Below are 20763 nucleotides of genomic sequence, written 5' to 3'. Positions count from 1 at the left end.
GAGCTGCTGAATATTTCCAGAATTTTCTGTTTTTATTACCACAGTCGGAAACGATGGCTGATTGGCTTTGGGTGGCAATGGAAGTATATATTGGCTGAAAAGCTGTTTGACCAGTGGGTCATTGGTCAAGGGGTATGATTCTCACTTTGGGACGTTCTGTGAATGAATGTGTGTGAGGTCCTGGATGAGCCATTTCTTATTGTCGCCTGTCGTCCAAGTAACAGGTTCCATTTTTTAAACTATTGTGCTACAGAAGGTTGGATTGACTTATCTCGGGAGTGTGTTTGAGAACCAGAGGACAGGATGCAGGGGGTTTGTCAACACAACACACGTGGAGAAAAGGAAGACAAGTTTTCAATAAGGGTTTGCCCTTGTCAGAGGATTTTGAATTTCTCCCAATTTACCAATTCAGGTGACCCCAGGCCTGTGGGTTGACGGAGCTGGTAAATGTGTTCAATTGTCACCTTGTCTGAAAGAACGGGCAATTTGACAGAGCTGGGAGCCCCACAGTTTCATTCCGATTTGAGCAGATTTTATTTGTATTGTGGGAGTTGCACTGAGCAGACAGTGAGTCTTTTCATGTGGTTCAGCAAATCCAGTTCAGAGGGAATTAAGGCTCAGGAAAGTCAGACAGGACTAAAATCAATTGCTGAACAGCAAGTGTCATTGTCACATTTTATTTAGGACAGTAGGTGTTGAAGAGACAGTCTCTTAGGGCAGAATCAATTCCCAAGGTCATCTGTTAATTTAACAGGAACATTAACAAACTAATCCACAGAGCCAAAGTGGAAAATTGAAATGACTGAAAATTGAAAGGACCTGGCTCTCACTCTGACCTCCCGGTCCTCAGTCTCCTGCAGTATTTCCAATGAAGCTCAACATACATTCGAGGAACAGCACCTCATCTTCCAATTAAACTCTCTGCAGACTTCTTCACTCAACATTGAGTTCAGTAAATTCACATCATAAATCCTGGCTCCATTTTGTTTCCCTTGTCTTTTCAGATTTTGGTTTTTGTCTCCTTTTCAGTTGTTTTTCTTTTCGAACAGCAGTTGTTCATCAATCTGCCATTCACATCTCCTCCAGAGGCATCTTTTACTCCTTTACTTGTTCTATTGCTGTAACAGGGAGCTGACAAGGACATGACAGGCCGAATGGTCTCATTCTTTCCTGTAACCATCCTGTGATTCTCTGGTTTTCCACTCCCTGTGACCATGTCACAAGATTCCACTTTCAGTAACTATGACTTTAACAGGAATCACAACCAGTGCAAATTACACACGAATTCACAGGAAAATGAGTCTTCAATTAAAAAGGGAAATTTCACTTTAAATAGTCAACCCAATAAAGATACGTCTTACACCAATTCTGTGATTCTAGGAAAACAGGAATACCGGGAATACACAGCAGGTCCATCAGTACCAATGAGGAGAACAGAGAGGATCTGGTGTTTCAGGTCTGCATCTTTCATCTTTCAGGGGTCCAGTACAAGTGTGATGGGCTGAATGGCCTCCTGCTGTCCTGTAAAATTCCCTGATTGCAGGAGCGAGATGATGGAAGACCTCCATGGATATTGGAGCCGTGTCTGAGACAGTGAAAGGAAGGGGAAGAAATAATCCTCTCATTGATGGCGAGAGCGATTTTTAAAAGGTCGAGAATTGGGACAGTGCTGAGGTTGTGTGTCAGACACAGGAAGTGAGGGTGGATGGATCAGGTTCAAACAGTCCAGTGTTCAGTTCTCTCACTGTCTGAATCAGCAATCGGCTGGTATGAAAGTGCAGGAGGAGATGTTCAGCCTCCTGTGTAAAGCAGCTCTTTACTCAGTCCCAGTAACACTCCCAGCCTGTCGGAGTTCCCCACACTAATGAAACACTGAGCTGTGGGCAGGGAGTGGGAGTGGGAGAGGGAACACATGGAGCTGTGATCTCTCTGCAGCCTCTCTGCTGCTCTTCACTCTCTTCAGAAAATGGAGAAGTGGAGGAGCTGAAATGTCTCTGATCAGACCCAGGGTTCAAATATCGAACACACTGGACAAAAATGTTCGAGGCCCTCACTGTCCCTCCGGATCCGTGTCTGGGGGAGAAGCTGATGGGTTTATCTGATCATCCCTGGGTTAAATGTTCAGCTCATTGAGGTGATGGAGGTCAGTGTTGGGAAATGGGACATTTTATCATTGAAAAACTGGTGTCAGCATCAAACACCCTCCAACCTGGGTTAACATGGGATAGAGACTGAATAAACTTCCCTCTACACTGTCCCACCCAACACCCTCCAAACAGGTTCAACACAGGTTAGACACTGAATAAACTTCCCTCGACACTGTCACATCAAACACTCTCCAACCATGTTCAACACGGGTTAGAGGCTGAATAAACTTCCCTCTACACTGTCCCATCAAACATCCTCCAACCAGGGTCAACACGGGTTAGAGACTGAATAAACTTTCCTCTACATTGTCCCATCAAACACCCTCCAACCAGGGGCAACACAGGTTAGAGACTGAATAAACCCCCCTTGACACTGTCCCATCCAACACACTCCAACCAGGATCAACACAGGTTAGAGACTGAATAAACTTCCCTCTACACTGCTCCATCAAACACCCTCCAACCAGGGGCAACACGGGTTAGAGACTGAATAAACTCCCCTCGACACTGTCGCATCCAACACACTCCAACCAGTATCAACATAGGTTAGAGACTGAATAAACTTCCCTCTACACTGTCCCATCAAACACATTCCAACCAGGATCAACATGGGATAGAGACTGAATAAACTTCCCTCTACAGTGCTCCATCAAACACCCTCCAACCAGGGTCAGCACGGGTTAGATACTGAATAAACTTCCCTATACACTGTCATTCTCCAAGTTGCACACTCAGTTGAAGTCTCGTCCACACACAGAACACATGTATATTTTCACCCCGGTGTGAATGGTGATGTTTTTTTCAGGCAGTGTAACTGGTTAAAGCTCTATCCACAGTCAGTGCACTGGAACACTCTCACTCGGGGGTGTGTGTGTGTCTCGGTGTTTTTCCAGTCACACTGATGTGTGGGATCTTTTCCAACAGACAGAATAGACAAACCTTTCTCCTTCCACATTCAAAGGAAATGAAATTCAGGTCCTGATGAATCGACAGACTCTGTCAGATCTTGATGTGAGATTTGGTTTGATTTTCCTGTCTGCACATCCTTCCCTTTGAATACTCTGTAAAAGGGAGTTTACAAAAGCCATCACTGTAAGTACAGGATAGAAATTCAGAACAGGCAATTCTAGTTCATATTGAACATTCTTTCCTCTCCTGTTTCTCAAACACCCGGACCAATCAAATGAAAAATAACCAACATCAGCCTCATGTTTGGATCTGTCCGGGAATAACACTCTGTTGATCTGATTGGCCGAGCAGGACCAGCCCTCCTCACCCTGAGGAACAGTTGGACTGTGTTTGAGAAAATAAACATTCCCGAATTAAAGGACAGTTGTCTTTACTCTTCAAATGACTTGGCATTCTCCAGTGCGACCCTGAGGTCAGACGGACAGTATTCAACCCCAGGGGGTGTCTGGGAAGCACAGTTTGTGAGGCCAGTAAAGTATTAACTAGAACCACCTCTTGCTGCAATATTCTATATATCTGGACGACCTCAGTGTGGATCATCCCCTGGTCAGGGTGGATTACAGAGCAGCTGATTGTCTCCAGTGTTGTGTTCCGCACTCCGACTAAATGTGACACCAGGAATCTCAACATTGTGGTTCGGGTATCAATGGGAAGCAATAAGTGAGACCTTATCCTAATGGACCTGTACACAGTGGGGACCAGGTCGGGAACCCGTTTGATTCAGTTGGGGATTTTACTATTGGCTCTTTAACTCAGCCACGGCATCAGCATCCTGCATCTGCGTTTGTCAGCCAATCAGAGATGGTGGGCGGGGTGACCTTCTGAAACTGTCAAAGGAAGGATTTGTCATGAGGCTCAGGCTTTCATGTCAGCTCATTGCTGACATGTGCAGCATCTGGACAACATCTGACCCTGGCAGAGGTTAGAATGTCTGAACCTCAGCGCTGCTTCCTGAAGTTTGTCATGAAGAGATTATTGTCTATAATGTTATTGGAAATTATTTTTAAATTGGAATTGTAGTAAGGTCTGTGTCTGTGGGTGTGTGTGTGTGTGTCTTAATTGGATTGAAGCCAGCTAGTCTGGGTGCTTTGATGTATAGCAGTTTGAGATGTTAATTAGTTAAACGTAAGGAGTAAAAGGTAAAGTGCAATTTGCATTTGTTGAATAAACCACTCAAAACACTGAGTAGAATCTTGCACCTAGCTGGGAGAAACCAAGCAATGTGTTTATATCACTAATAGAATTGGTGGATTGAAAGGATTATTGTTAGGAGAGGTAAAGTTAAAAAAACCTAGTGATACAATGGAAAATTTACATTCAAAGGGGAAGCCAGGTATAAACCAAAAGGAGTTTGTGTGTGTGGGTCAGAGACATCTAAAATCTAACCAGCCTGTAAGCCTACAACTGTGTAAAGGAACCAAATTGAAAAGAAACTCATTTTGAATTTGTAAGGTCAAGTGTGCTTTGCCTGGTGTCTGTTTAAAGTCTTATTGTTGCCTTGGTGAAGATTTACCTGGGAGTGATTCATTTGGGGATTTGTTTAAAAGTTATTTTTTTTATTTAAAAGTTAAGTTATTATGGTGGTAATTTGTAGACATGTGTATGTGATTAATTTGTTGTAAATTAATAAATGTTTAATTTAGTCTTATATTAAAAAAACTCTTGAGGCTTACTGGTTTTATTCCTGAATTCAGAGCTGCATCTCAAACATACCAATTGAAAATATAGGTTATGACAGTTGTTCAAGTTTCTCTCTGGGATTTAAACAACTCAGCCTTTATCAACTGCTGTGTCACAACAAGTTTCAGCAACCACAGGAATGGAGAGGAGAACTGAGCTTTTGAAATGAAAACATTGAAAAATAAGGAGGACAATACGATTTATTAATAGTTCCATCAAAAGCACTTCACAAGGAAATATTTCTCAAATTCACAATATGTCCATGAAATCTGAACCCTGAACAAGAAAAGATGTTTAAAATCCCACACTGTTGGGTTTGTTTAGAAATTGGGAAATATAGGGAATGTCTTCATGTTTAACATCAGGAATGGAACAACTTCTAAGCTGGGAAGAGGGTGGGGATCATGGGATGAGGACAAGAGCTTATGGTCATACAAATATACTGATCCATCATTTTAACCATCTGCAGGTGGAGTTTGGCCATCTGAGATGGGTTGACATTATTGGACCTGGCACCACCTTTGGAAAGGCATTTGATTCCTCACATTTTTTTCACCATTTGAGCAAATCCTGTCAGAAAATCCTGGATGACTCTGGTTGTAATACCAGCTCCTCGAGCCACTCCTTGGATCCTTCCTGGCTGTTTACTGAAGAGCTTAGACCCATCTTTATTGTCCAGTTCTTGGTCATTCATACTGTCCATTATGGTCAGGAGCTTTGCTATTGGTTCTTCTTCATTGTCTTTACTCATGAAATCAGTTCCAGAGACAGGGATCAGACTCATTATGAGACTGATAGACCCCATCTTCATCATGTTCTGAAGCATTTCATACATATCTCAGAGTGTGAATAGTCCATGTTTAAGTTGTCTATTAAACCTTCATTGTCATCCGATCTCAGCTCCTTCGCCTGGTCTATTAAACCTTCAATATTGCCCATACCAAGTAGTTTGTGAATGAAGGGCTGTGATTTGAATGGTTCTAAATCATTGGCGTGATCTCCGGTACCAATAAAAACAATTGGACTTTTCGTGGCAGGCACAGCACTGAGAGCACCTCCCTCTCTTACATGAGCATCGAGCTTCATTACAATGGCCGATGCTCCATCCACTTTATCTTTGAATGCTTTCACTTGTGTTTCACAGGCCTGACCAGTTCATGCATCCATGACATAAACAATATTGTCTGGGTGTCCGGCATTTCAAACTTGTATCACTTCTTCAAATAAAGAGTCTTCTTATTTGTGTTGACCACAATAATTATTATCTCAAAGTTTTCCTTTTTAAATTTCTCCACACCTTCTGCAGCGATGGTCACTGGATCCATTTCTGTGTCACTTCCATAGAAAGGAATTCTTGCTTTAGTTGCATTCTGCTTCATTTTGGTCAAATACTCCTTCCCTGAATGTGTTTGTGCAGATCAAACAAGTCTTCCAGCCTTTCCTTTGGAAGCAGTACACTAGTTTTGTACATGTTTTCATTTTCCCACTAACTTGAAAACCAACAAACATGGTGACATTTTGATTTCCTTTAGTGGGGGTCCACGCTGCAACTCCTGGATCTCCCAACTTGACAAGTTCCTCAAATGCAGCATCTTGGATCATTCGCCTTTTGTTGAATCCAGGAGCCATCCCTTCCATGTTTGTAGCTGCTTTGACATCTTGTCGAAGCTGTTTCCCCAGTTTAATATTGAGTAAAGCTGTACAGACTTCCTTTAGTTAAACATTCAAAACCGCCTCATCAATGGATCTGGTGTTGCTGAAGGATCGCAGGGCGGAGGAGATCTTTCTCCCCAAATTCGCTAACACAATTTTCACTGCTTTTTCATCTTGAATTCTTCAGAGAGAAACAGCCCTGGGGGTTTCACTCTCCGGGAATGAAGGAAGGAGCTGAACTGGGGATCACTCAGCTGAAACTGAGCGACTTCAGGGAACTGAGTCAGAGAGAGGGAATGATTGAACAGCGGGAGTCCCTCACACCCACTAACAATGACTAGCAGTTAACTTACCATTAACTGATCATTAACTAACCAGTAACTAACATTAACTAACAATTAACCACTCATTAACTAACCAGTAACTAACAAAAACAAATAATAACTAGCCATTAACTAGCAATAACTAACAGCACCTAGAGTCTAGGCACATCCCCCACTCCTGGACCCTTGGAACTTTCTCAAACTATGACTCAAACTTGACATTGGGCAACTTTGCAGTGGACTGATTGGACAGCTCCTCACCACCCTGATTGGTTGGCCTTTCATCGCCCTCATTGGTTGGCCTTTCGCCACCCTGAATGATTGGCCATTTGTCACCCTGATTCGAACTGAAGGCTCTGATTGGATAATCAGGGATTCCAGGGATTGGAACTGAAAAGAAACAATTGGTGTGAAGGGGGGAAGGTGAAATGTTTGTAAAATAATCGACAGTGGCGGCGCTGGTGGGAATGATTGGAGGACACAAGGTTTGATTTATTGTCGCCTGCTGGGGGTAATCTATAGGAATCAGTGGGGCTGATCTGTAAGAATCATTGGGGGGTTATCTATCCGAGTTACTGGGGGTAATCTATAGGAGTCATGGGGGAAATCTATAGGAGTCACTGGGGGAAATCTATACGAGTCGCTGGGAGTAATCTATATGAGTCACTTGGGGGTAATCCATAGAAGTTACTGGGGATAATCTATTAGTGTCATTGGGATAATATTTAGGAGTCACTGGGGGTAATAGAGAGGAGTTACTGGGGGGAATCAATAGGAGTCATTGGAGATAATCCCTCGGAGTCACTCAGGTAATCTTTAGGGTCCATCAGATTGGAAAATCATGAATGTGACTCCTTTATTCAAGAAAGAAAGAAGACAGAAAGCATGAAACTACAGGCTAGTTAAATTAACATCTGTCAGAGGGAAATTGCTGGAATCTATTGTTAAGGAGGTTACAGCTGGGCACTTAGAAAATCTCAATGTAATCAAGCAGAGTCAACATCGTTTTGTGAAAGGGAAATAATGTTTCACTAATTTATTGGAGCTCTTTGAGGAAATAGCAAGCAATGTGGATAAAGGGGAACCTGTGGATGTGCTGTACTTAGTTTTCCAGAAGGCATTTGACAAGGTACCACATCAAAGTTTACTATGCAAAATAAGAGCTCATGTTGTATAGGATTACATAATAGCATGGATAGAGGATTGGTTAGCTAACAGGAAGCAGAGAGTAGGGATAAGTGGGTCTTTTTCGAGTTGGCAAGATCTAACGAGTGGAGTGCTACAGGGATCAGTACCAGGGCCTCTACAATTTGTAATTTATATCAATGACTTGCATGAAGGGACTGAATGTATGGTTGCCAATTTTTCTGATGACACAAAGATAGATAGGAAAGTAAGATGTGAAGAGGACATAAGGAGTTTGCAAAGGGACATAGATAGGTTAAGTGAGTGGGCAAAAATTAGGCAGAAGTAGTATAGTGTGGGAATTATTGGAGTTAATTAGGAGTCATTGGAGATAATCCATCGGAATCACTCAGGTAATCTTTAAGGTCCATCAGATTGGAAAATCATGATTGTGACTTACTTATTCAAGAAAGAAAGAAGACAGAAAGCATGAAACTACAGACCAGTTAAATTAACATCTGTCAGAGGGAAATCGCTCTGTTCACTTTGGCAGGAAGAATAGAAAAGCACCATATTATTTAAATGGAGAGAGATTACAGAACTCTTAGGTGTGGAGGGATCTGGGTACATGAATCAGGAAAAGTTAGTATGCAGGTATAGCAAGTGATTAGGAAGGTGAATGGAATTTTGCTGTTTATTGCAAAGGGAAATGGAATATATAAGTAGGGATGTTTTGCTAAGGTTGTACAGAGCATTGGTGAGGTCACATCTCGAGTACTGTGTACAGTTTTGGTCTCCTTATTTAAGAAAGGGTATAAATGCATCAGAAACAGTTCAGAGAAGGTTCACTTGACTGATGTCTGGGATGGGTGGGGTGTATCCTATAAGAAAAGGTTGGACAGCCTGGGTCAGTATCCATTCAAGTTCAGAAGAATGAGTGGTGATCTTATTGAAATCTATAAGATCCTGAGGGAACTTGACAGGGTGGATGCTGAAAGGATGTTTCCCCTTGTGGGAGAGACTAGAACTCGGGGACACAGTTTAAAAATAGGGGCTCTCCCATTTAAGATGGAGGTGGGAGAATTTTTTTCTCTGAAGGTCGTGAATATTTGGAATTCTCATCCCCAGAGAGTGGGAGTGGTAGAAGCAGGATCAATTAATATTTTTAAGGCAGAAGTAGATAGATCCTTGACTAACAAGGGAGACAAAGGTTATTGGGGGTTAAGCGGAATGTGGAATTGAGGCCACAATCTGATTAGCCAAGATCTTATTACATGGCTGAACAGGTTTGAGGGGCCAAATGGCCTACTGCTGCTCCTAATTCATATGCTCCTATGTTTTATTACAGAACTCACACCAATAGGGTATGTGTTGATGGACCAGGAGATACACTGACTGTGTGAAAGGCTTGTCACATACCTCACACCTGAATGTTTTCTCTCAGTGTGAATCTGCTGGTGATTCAGGAGATCAGAAGAGTGGGTGAAAGTCTTATCACAAACATCACACCTGAAGAGCATCTCCCCTGTTTAAATTCTCTGGTGTTCCAGGAGGGTCGAAGATGTCAAAAATTTTTATTCCGAACTCCATACTTTAAATGTTATTCCCCTCTGTGGACCCTCTGATGGAGCAGGAGTTTCGATGACCTCGAGAATGATTTGTCACAGACCCCGCACACAAATGGTTTCTCCCCTGTGTGAATGCGTTGATGTGTGCAGAGACTCGATGATTGCGAGAATGATTTGTCACAACCTCGCACGTGAATGGTTTCTCCCATGTGAATGCGTTGATGACTGCAGAGAGCCGATGAGCCTGAGAATGATTTGTTGCACACCTCACAGGTGATTGGTTTCTCCCCTGTGTGAGTCCTCAGATGGAGAAGGAGTTTCGATGACTGCAAGAATGATTTATCACACACACTATAGTTGAATTGCTTCTCCCCTGTGTGAATGCGTTGGTGTGCCCAGAGGTTTGTTGACTGTGAGAATGTTTTGTCACACAACTCGCATGTGAATGGTTTCTCCCCTGTGTGAATGCGTTATTGTGTGCAGAGGCTCGATAACTGTGAGAATGATTTGTCACACACCTCGTGTGTGAATGGCTTCTCCTCTGATGTATCAGGAGACTGAAGGATTGAGTGAAAGCCATCCCACAAAATTGACACCTTAATGGTTTCTCCGCTATGTGAATCCTCTGGTGTTTCAGGAGATGAGAGGAGTGGGTGAAAGCCATCTCACAAAGCTCACACTTGTAGGGTTTCTCCCTGTGTGAATCCTCTGATGTCTCAGAAGCCTCAGAATTCACAAAGGTTTTATCACACACATCACACTTGAAGGGTTTCTCTCCCATGTTGCTGTCTTTGTGTTAACATTGGTTCACAGGTGCACCTTGTGTGTTGGGTGATCTTATGAGCCTGTGCAGCTCCCCCTTACACTTGAACAGCCTCTCACCTGTAGGAATGAGTCAGTGGTTCATGAGGCTCGATGAATGATTGAAGCTCTCACCACACTTGGAGCCACTCACACTTCTTCCCAGCCTCACCCTGACTGATCGCCCACAGCCGAACCTTCGGAAAGGTTGGTTCTGATGGAAGGTTCCACATCACTGACCATTTTCAGATCTGATGATATGTCAAAGCTCCCCTGACCCGACCGATTTCCAGATGAAGGTTTCACTGCCCAACCTTCTCTGTGTTGAGCAATGCTGTGAAGGGACTGGATGTCTTCCCACAGTTGTGCAGTTGGCCCTTGGGCGATGGTCAGGATCTATCTGCGGTGTCTATCCTCTCTGTATTCTCTGGTGTAGTACGCTGCAATCCTTCTGTAAAACAGGAAAAGGAAACATGAATTCCTCCAACTCCCTCTCCTCCTTTGCTGAAGGGGCTGACTCCTCAGTTAGCGACTGTCCCACAGTGAGTGCCAGTCTGCTATTCCCCTGTGTGGGGGAATCAGATACAAAATAATTCACCATGACTTCAGGTCAAACAAGTTCAAGGAAAACTACCACTCCCCTCCCAACTGATGAATGAGTACTTCATCATGTTAATCATCACTAGGGAAGTAAGAATAGATCCCAAAACTGGGTATCTATGAGGTGTAGTGAGCCATCAGCAGCACCAGGATTGTATTCCACCACAATCTCACAGCCCAGCACAGCCCTCATTCCATGGTTATCATCAAACCAGTGGACAGACATGTCAGGAGCAGCATTGGGTATAGTTTACAGTCCAGGTTTGAACCAAGTGAGCTTACTACAGAGGGCTACATGCAGACTGAACACCAAGAGTAGAAGGTAACAAACAGAATTAAACTGACAAGGCTGCGTGGGATGTGTAGCCTCGGAGGTGTTTGACAGCAGGTCAGAAGAGGAAGACCCACAGTACCCAAGGCAGCGATGACGTGCAGTGGTGGGATCAGCACACGTACAGGAGAGTGGGGTACAGGACAGAGGACACAGGAGAGAGAGGGGCACAGGAGAGAGGTTCACAGGAGGGAGGGACACAGTGTTGCGTATTATAATCCAAGCCCTTTTTTGGGACAATCCCAAAACAGGTGGTTCTCTCAGATGATTCCACTCACCTTCCAGTTAAGAAAGACAAATCTGAAGATACTAAATGGGTCTGAATGACTGATCCGTCTCTCCCAAAGGAATGGGGTCTGTTGAGAATATTACCGTCTTCTAGATAACCTCTTTAACAAGTTCCAGACAGATTATAAAATCCCGGATACCATTAGGGTCTGGAATAACTCCTCAGTAATGTACTCCCCCGTAGAGTGTATGAAGTCAGGTTCATGAGTTAGTGGTACATAAGACTGTGTGACAAAATATAAATTATAAACTAAATTGATGTTCATTAAAGAATTGAACATGTAATTCACAGTGAGGTAAAAACAGTCAATCACAATGCTCAAAAGTTATCGGAAAAAGAGAGAAACTACAATTGTCTCTCTAGTAGAGAATCAATTTTTAAATGAATTTAATGTCACAGTAAAACATTTGAAGCAGGATATCTGTCAATGATTAAAGTAACAGTTACCTTAATCCCTGCGTGAAGACCATAGAGTTAGTGAGATGACTCCGTCTCAGTTAAGGAGAGGATTACCATCGCCTCACCCTGATAGTCATACCTTTACCTTGAGAGATGCTCAAGCCAGTTCAGCCAATCTAAAAATTTAACGTATGCTCTCAATATTTCTCGGGGCTGCATATCAAATTTCTTACATATCAGGGTAGTACCTTCATTGTAATCAGGTCACGCCTCTTTATGTTCCAAATATGGTTTGAATCAGTGTGAATTTCATAGTAGATCCAGCTCGCTGTGGTTTCTAAGGAAGGTTATACAGCTGTTAGATTCCAGGGTGGAAGGAACATCAATGTTTCGTTAGTCATGTGTCTGGGTTTTAAGATGATAATGTCATTCTTGGGTTGGGCTAGCTTGTAATAATTATCGGCGACTGTGGTTCAGAATGATCAGTATAAAATCATCTTATCAAACACTGCACTGTGCCAGCCTTCGTGACATCTTGCAAACAAGTGTTACTCTGTGAGCTTGGGTGCGTGTCTGTCTGATCAGGGATTCTCTCATTGCTGGAAGGAGAGGCAAGTCCCTTCATGCAGGCTGAACTCTACTTCGAACCATTTTTAATTTGTTTTTTTCAGCTCATATATAGGAAAGAAACGCTTCAAACCTTATAGCTTCTCATTATGGCTGGAATTGTTTGCACTGGATTCCTTCAGAGGACAGAGGGGCACTGGAGGGAGGGACAGAGAAGAGAGTGGAGAGAGGAGATTGACCCATTCACAGTCCACAGGATAATAACCAGCTCCCAACACACACACACAGAACTCAACAATAGGAAATCAGTAAGAATCCTCAGACACTCTGCACCTCCCAGACAATTACACCTCACCTTCTCATATTCAGTAATGACCCATCAACAAAACTCAGCCTGTAAATCAGAAGGGAAATGCTTCCAATAAACACACTCAATATCCAACACACAGCTCCAGTCAAACAGTTCAGCACAAAGCACCGAGTAAACAGCTCTCTCAGCTGGATCTTCTCACACAGCATAAGGGACATTTCCACACCTGATTCCCCACAGGATAGTCAGGCTGCCTGAACATTAGTGTGGATATTATGTGATGTAATTATTATAAATTCTGTTCCTTCACTCACCATCTCCTCACTTGGTTTTCCGTCCCTAAGTAAGTGAACCAGCTGTGGAAGAGGAAGGGGGAGAGAATGGGCAGAGTGGGTGGGCTCTCTGATTGACGTCTCTCAAAGCCAATCCAAATATTTCTGGAGTAACCTGAGTTTCCTGAAGCTTGGGAAACTGACCGGTGAAACGGAGGCGACTTTGAGCAGCAGATCAGGTGGGGATTTAAACTTGTCATTGTCCCATCTGAAAAAAAACCTCACTTATTGCAGCTGCTGTCTCAGTTCCCCTGGTAAACGTTTGACAGAGATTTCTAGTGTGGGAATAGCATTCTTCATCCTCGGAGGCTTTCAAACTGACAACATCAGTGTGGGATGTGTAGCCTCAGATGTGTTTGACAGCAGATCAGGAGAGCTACAGCCTTATGTCACACCCCTTGGCTGACCCTTCGCTCTGCCTCTCACCTGTCGCCTGACCCCACTGTCCCTTTCCCGGATTTGGGAGGCAACTTTGGAGAAGAAAGGGAGGTTGGAGTTTGGAATATAGTTTGCAAGGACAGAGGGATCAAGAGTTGGCTTTTTGAGAAGAGGAGTGATAACAGCAAATTTAAAGGAGAGAGGGACAACATCTGAAGAGAGAGAACCGTGAACAATATCGGTTAACATGGGGACCAGGAGGGGAAGTTGGGTGATCAGCAGTTTAGTGAGAATAGGGTCGGGGGAACAGGAGGTGGGTCTCATGGACAAGATGAGCTCAGAGAGGGCCTGAGGAGAGATAGGAGAGAAACTAGAGAAAGATATGAGTTCAGGGCTCAGGGATGGAATGACGTCTCCACATTAACACTGTCCTATCAAACACTCACAGATAAAGTACAGCATGGGTTAAGTACAGAGTCAAGCTCCATCTAAATTGTCCCTGGAGTGTTGGACTAACCCGGGTCACTTGTACATTCGCAGAAGATGCTACACAGACAATGTCTGTCTCGAACCTCTCCCACCATCAGTCCAATCATTTCAACAAGGCCAATTGAACCTTTGAATAGATCACCAAACATCAGCAAAAGACATCAATATGCATAAAAGCTCCTAAATAAACTCAGCATCCTTTCAGTGCAGCATCAGGTACAAGTCACTCACTGACTCTCACTCTGACCAAGAAGGCAATCAGATACTCAGTGGTTAGAAAGGCTTCAGCTTCTGATCTACCAGCACAAGCACCCGGGGGAGGAGCCATTCCTGGGGTAGTAATGGAGGGACTTCAATTAGTCTCCGCATCTCTGGTCTACGGAGGGGGAGAATCAGCCAGGAATCCCGTTCCTCAGCAGTGATCCCAGCTGGGAAGTCAGGGGGAGGCCAGGATGTGTCTCAGCTGTGACAGTCTCCATTGTCTCCCAACATTCACCGTCTGGGTCTACACATGCTGAATGGCCACTCGAACAGAGCACTAGAGGCCAATCAATGTCCACAGTCTGTACTCCAGGTCAGTACCTTAAGGATTGGAGGGAATGTGAGATGGGAAAGAGGGCATCAACCCTTCAACAACAACGTGCATTTATACAGCGCCTTTAATATAGTAAAACATCCCAAGGTGTTTCATACAGACATAATCAGAGAAAAATTAACACCGAGACAAAGAAGGAGATATTAAGAGGGGATGTCACTGTGTCTGTGAATGGTCTGGTCTAATCTAGGCTGTAGGGTCAGAAGCTCAGCTGGAGGTTGAAGGTGCTACACCTACCCCTTTACCTCCTCCCTCCTCACTGTCGAAGGAGCCAAACACTCCTTTCAGGCGAAGCAGTGATTCACTTGCACCTCCTTCAATTTGGTTTACTGTACTCTCTGTTCCCAATATGGTCTCCTCTACATTGGGGAGACTAAACGCAGACTGAGTGACCACTTTGTGGAACACCTTCGCTCAGTCCGCAAGCATTATAAAGTCCTCCCTTGTTTTCAAATCCCTCCATGGCCTTGCCCCTCCCTATCTCTGTAATCTCCTCTAGTCTCACAGCTCTCTGAGATATCTGCTCTCCTCTAATTCCAACCTCTTGAACATCCCTGATTTTAATCATTCCGCCATTGGTGGCCGTGCCCTCAGCTGCCTGGGCCCGAAGTTCTGGAATTTTCCTCCCTAAACCTCTCCGTCTCTCCCCTCTTTCCTCCTGTATGACACTCCTTAAAATCTACCTCTTTAACCAGATTTTTGTCATCTCCACTAATATTACTTTGTGTGCCTCAGTGTTAAATATTGTTAACAATCTTGCAAAGCACCTTGGGACATTAAACTATGTTAAAGGCGCTATATAAACGCAAGTTGTTGTTGTTTATTGTTGTGTTAAAAAGTCAGAAAATGACCAGGCATTCAGTAGGAGCAGCGTGATTCCCCTCATGGTTCACTATCCTACTACCCTCACAGTGAAGCAGTCTCCCAGTGAGGGGACAGACTCATTGTAAAGGGAGATCAGGTTATGACCTATAACTGGCAACAGAGCAGGGTAGGAATGGCTGCACACTAGTTCAAACTCAGTGTGTTAAGGAGCACTGAAGGATGCACCTTCAGGCTGTAGTCCTCTTCCCTCCATGGACAGGTGGGGGTGGTGATGCTCAGGGTAGTTTCTGATCTCAGCCCAGATAGAGAGGAGGCAGTGGGCAGAGAGGCAAGCGGCAGGGAGGGAGCCAATGCTGCTCCTGACATGTTTATCTACTGATTTGATGATGATCATGGAATGAGGGCTGCGCCGGGCTGTGAGATTGTGGTGGAATACAATCCTGCTGCTGCTGATGGCTCACTGCACCTCATGGATACCCAGTTTTGGGATCTGCCTTTCAGGGGAAACTAGGTAAGCACATGAGGGAGAATTGAACAGAAGGATATGCTGACAGGGTGAGATGAAGAGGAGTGAGAGGAGGCTCATGTGAAGCACAAACACCAGCATGGATCAATTGGGCTGAATGGCCTGTTTCTGCACTGTAATTCTATGTATGTAACTTTCCGTGGATGGATTTGAACTCTCAACCTCTGGATTGTTCATCCAGCACCAGAGCAATTCGGCTGCCATGCCTGGAGACACATTTATTGAAATGTCTTTAAAGATTTTACCTGAAGGCCTCGGCCTGTCCTAAAAGCCTGGGCTTGGATTTGATAGTTTTGCCCAGTGCTGTGACTGATAGCTGAATTTGGGATGTGCAGTCTGAGCGAGTGCAATGTATCTAATTTCCCAGGATAAACCAGAACCCTTCAATCAGCTACACTGAAGCAATATTTTCCTTAACTTCTAGCACTTCCTGCTCAGTGTGTTTTCTTCAAATAATTTTGGAAAATAAGGGGAGAAATTTCAAGGTCTCCATTGAATTAACATTTCTCCTGAGTGTTTTTTATGTTGCACACATACTCTAAGGGTAAAAATGATCTTCGCCAGCATGACTCACACTCATAGTGATGTTATGGCACAGCCGATGGTAAATGCTGAGTTGTTCAAAACCCAAAGGGGAACTTGAAACAACTGCCACAACTTGTTTTGCAATTTGTATGAATTTTGAGATGCGTGCTCTGAATTCAGTTGTAAGAAGACCACCATGTCTTATAGATTTTTACAAAACTAGATTAAACATTTATTAATAAGAGAAATGATGTAAACACATACATAGATCTACAAATTACTACTATGATTACTTCTAAATCCCCGACTAAACCTGATTCCCAGTTACACGTTTGTTAAAGCAACAGTAAGACACACAGATTTTAAAAGGCCCAGGCAAGGTGACACAATACCCTGAACCAGTCAAAATCAAAGTGAGTTTTCTTAACTTCAGTTCTTTGAAAACAGCAGCTTGAGGCATAGATGCTGAAGGCTTTTCACATTTGTTAGATCTTAAAAATGCCTACCCTTACACACAGCCTTCACTCCTTTATACATATTCTTCCCTTTGAATGCAAATTTTCACTATGTCTTTGGACTTTATCTTCCTGATAATAAAAATCTCTCATAGCACAAAGTTTTACCAGTAATCTTTGGGAAAAATAAACACACTGTTTCTAAACTTCACCTGGCTAGGTGACACATTTCACCCCTCCTTTGAAAACAATCTAGTCTAGTTTATTTAAAAATGCAAATATACTTTTATACCTAACATTCAAAACTGCCCCATGTTTACCATATTTACATCAAAGCCTTCAGACCAGCTACCTTTAATCCAATTAAGTCACACACACGCGCACACACAGACACAGATACCACTATTTTACAATAAATTCCAATAACATTATGAGAATTATTATATCTTCCTAGCAGTGAATTGATAGCCCATTTTACACTCCCCCCGACTGTCTTTTCCATTGTCCTCACGGTGCCTGGGAAGATGGGGTCTGGCCGGAGGAAAGAAAGTAGACACGTTGTCTGTCTCTGGTCACTATCCAGTGTCCCTGCCGGAAACAAAGGGTGTGTGACAGTCAAGTGAGGAAAAAGAAAGGACATGTATCTGATTCCCTCACACAGGGGAATAGCAGACTGGCACTCACTGTGGAACAGTCTCTAACTGAGGAGTCAGCCCCTTCAGCAAAGGAGGAGAGGGAGTTGGAGGATACATGTTTCCTTTTCCTGTTTTACAGAAGGATTGCAGCGTACTACACCAGAGAATACAGAGAGGATAGACACCACAGATAGATCCTGACCATCACCTAAGGAACAACTGCACAACTGTGGGAAGACATTCAGTCCCTCACAGCATTGCTCAACACAGAGAAGGTTGGGCAGTGAAACCATCATCTGGAAATCGGTCGGGTCAGGGGAGCTTTGACATATCATCAGATCTGAAACTGGTCAGTGGTGTGAAACCTTCCATCAGAACCAACCTTTCCGAAGGTTTGGCTGTGGGTGATCAGTCAGGGTGAGGCTGGGAAGAAGTGTGAGTGGCTCCAAGTGTGGTGAGAGCTTCAATCATTCATCGAGCTTCATGAACCACTGACTCATTCCTACAGGTGAGAGACTGTTCAAGTGTGAGGTTGTGAGGGAGGATCCACAGGCTCATAAGATCTCCTAACACACAAGATACATCTGCGAGAACCACTGTTAACACAAGGTCAGCTACATGAAAGAGAAACCATTGAAGTCTGTGAAGTGTGACAAATCTTTCTTGTGTTCACCTATGTCCAGACACGTATTCACAAAGGCGAGAAACCGGTCAAGTGTGAGGTTTCCAATTAAACTTTCATGACAATTTCAAGTCTCCTCAGACACCAGAGGATTCGCAGAAGGGAGTAATCCTTCAGATGTGATGTTTGTGAGGTGACTGTCATCCAATGCTCTGATCTCCTGACGCACCAGAGGATTCACACAGAGGAGAAACCCTTCAAGTGTAACGTGTGTAACCACATTAAGCCTTCGCACAGTCATCGGGACTCCTTCCAAGGCCATTATTATCTTCCTGAGATGTGATGCCCAGAACTGAACACAGTTCTCCAGATAGGGTCTAAACAGAGCTCTGTACAGCTGGAACATAACTTCCACAAGGACACAGTTGGTTTTGGGGAGGAGATGTTGTGGGTTATCTTTTCTCTTCAGGATGGTCCTGGAGTAATGAGCAGTTTTGGCAGAGGAAAGCAGGACCACTAGTGCTTGATGTGGTCCAGCCAGATCTGATGGATGGCTAAACCAGTTGTGTACCACATACACTCAAATATTCACCCCTTGGACTTGAGAATCAGGGAGATCAACCAGGAAGAAAAAGAGTAAAGGTAATTTTGGGACAATGGTGTAGAGTGTGGATATGAGGGAGCGGTTAAACCAGATTGACGGCTACAGAAACATTGTGGTGAATGGAGGGTCAAAGGGGAGAGAATTGGCAATTAGAAAGGGGGAAGAGTGTCTTCCAGGAATGGAAACTGATTGGTCCATGGACCCATATGACCACTGGATCTCTGTAACCATTGGTGGGTTTGTATGATGGAAATGAGCTCCATCCTGTGCTGCTGAAGTTCAGTGTCATTTCTGACCATCGGAATTGGGAGCCAGACTAAAGCACAGGGATTTTAAAGGAACTTCTGTCTGTAGTATTCTGAGAGAGTTTCCCCTGATGTGAGAGTGTGTGTGTTAGTAAAGTGAGCCAGCTCTCAGGAGTGGGTATGGGACAGAATCGGACTCTGCTGTAGTCGGTGGTGTGAATTATAGACAGATCCTCTTCAGGTGACGGGTGTTTGACTAATACCATGGGGAATGTTTGTACTCTCCTGTCTGGGAGGACCACTATCCCGAGTATGGTGAGGGAGTGGGGGTGAGTCTCTACAGACCTGAGTTCCCTCAGCCCATCATACCTCAGTGTAATAACAGTGTGATACGTTCACCTTACACTCTTCCAAGATTGCTTTAGCTAAATCCCTTGACAAATATGCAACAACCACAAGTATAAAAATTGTGGCCGAGAGTTTACAGTAGTTTGTGTTGGTTTTGTCAGTGCAATCCGGCTGAAATTGACCATATCAGGTATTTTAAATGTAAGTTACAAATCCAAATTGAACTGTTGTGATCCTAAACGTTAGTTCATTAAACATCACCAGGAAGCAACATCAGAAACGACCATGGCCCCAGTTGGGAATAATGTGAGTCCCAAGTTTCTGCTGATAGCTGGAGGAGAAAGGTATGGGAGAGAAAGAGACAGAGACAGAGAGATGGGGGAGGAAAGATAGGACGAGTGATAGAGGGAGAGATAGGAAAGAGGAGGATGAGAATAAAGAGTGGGGAGGTAGGTAGGAAAGAAACGAGATAAGGGGTGGAGGAACAGAGGAGAGCAAATAACTCCCTCTGTCCTGTCTCACTCCCTCCTGTGCCCCTCTCCCGTGTCTCCCTCTCTCCTGTGTCCCCCTCTCTCTTGTGCCCCTTTCCCATGTCCCTCGCTCCCATGTCCCTCTCTTTCCTGTGTCCCTCTCTCCCATGTCCCTCTCTTTTCTGTGTCCCCCTCTCTCCTGTGCCCCTTTCCCACGTCCCTGTCGTGTCCCCCTCTCTCCTATGTCCCTCTCTCCCGTGTCCCGCTCTCTCCCATGTCCCTCTTTCCTGTGTCCCCCTCTCCTGTGCCCCTTTCCCATGTCCCTCTCTCCTGAGTCCCCCTCTCTCCTGTGCCCCTGTCTCCCATGTCACCCTCACTCCCGTGTCCCCCTCTTGCCTATGTCCCTCTCTCCTGTGCATGTTCCTCTCTCCTGTACATGGACTGCAGTGATTCAACAAGGCAGCTCACCTCCACCTTCTCAAGGGCAATTAGGGATGAGCAATAAATGTTGGCCCAGCAAAATGCCCAGATCCCATGAATGAATAAAAAAAGCACTCACTGCCTTGGATGCTGTGTGTCTTCCTCTTCTGATCTGCTGTCAAACACATCCGAGGCTACACATCCCACACTGATGTTGTCAGTTTGAAAGTCTCTGAGGATGAAGAATGCTATTCCCACACTAGAAATCTCTGTCAAACGTTTACCAGGGGAACTGAGACAGCAGCTGTAATAAGTGAGGTTTTATTCAGATGGGACAATGACAAGTTTAAATCCCCACCTGATCTGCTGCTCAAAGTCACCTCCGTTTCACCGGTCAGTTTCCCAAGCTTCAGGACACTCATGTTCCTCAGAAATATTTGGAGCAATTTGAATTTTAAACAATGTTCCAAGTGGTGTGTAAAATGATCACTGCCCTCAAACCTCTATTTACATATGATAACATCAGAGGTCA

At 44.1% G+C, this 20763-nt stretch overlaps 2 protein-coding genes and 1 pseudogene across 2 annotated transcripts in view; 1 reads left to right on the top strand and 2 right to left on the bottom strand.

Annotated features, from left to right (window-relative positions):
- Nucleotides 1-13096, bottom strand: part of LOC144695199 (uncharacterized) — a 425892-nt gene extending 412796 nt beyond the window's left edge. Inside the window, exon 1 of the mRNA XM_078566086.1 lies at nt 13077-13096. The gene's annotated coding sequence lies outside the window, so the exon portion shown is untranslated. The remainder of the gene's footprint in view (nt 1-13076) is intronic.
- The window catches only part of LOC144695274 (uncharacterized), a 291857-nt gene that overhangs the window by 253804 nt on the left and 17290 nt on the right, over nt 1-20763 (top strand). The gene's annotated exons all lie outside the window — the stretch shown is intronic.
- Nucleotides 4877-9417, bottom strand: LOC144695465 (signal recognition particle subunit SRP54 pseudogene; annotated as a pseudogene).

This window comes from Cetorhinus maximus, chromosome 21, assembly GCF_964194155.1.
Source record: "Cetorhinus maximus chromosome 21, sCetMax3.hap1.1, whole genome shotgun sequence".
Classification (NCBI taxonomy): Eukaryota; Metazoa; Chordata; class Chondrichthyes; order Lamniformes; family Cetorhinidae; genus Cetorhinus; species Cetorhinus maximus.
This window is presented reverse-complemented; position numbering and strand designations above follow the sequence as displayed.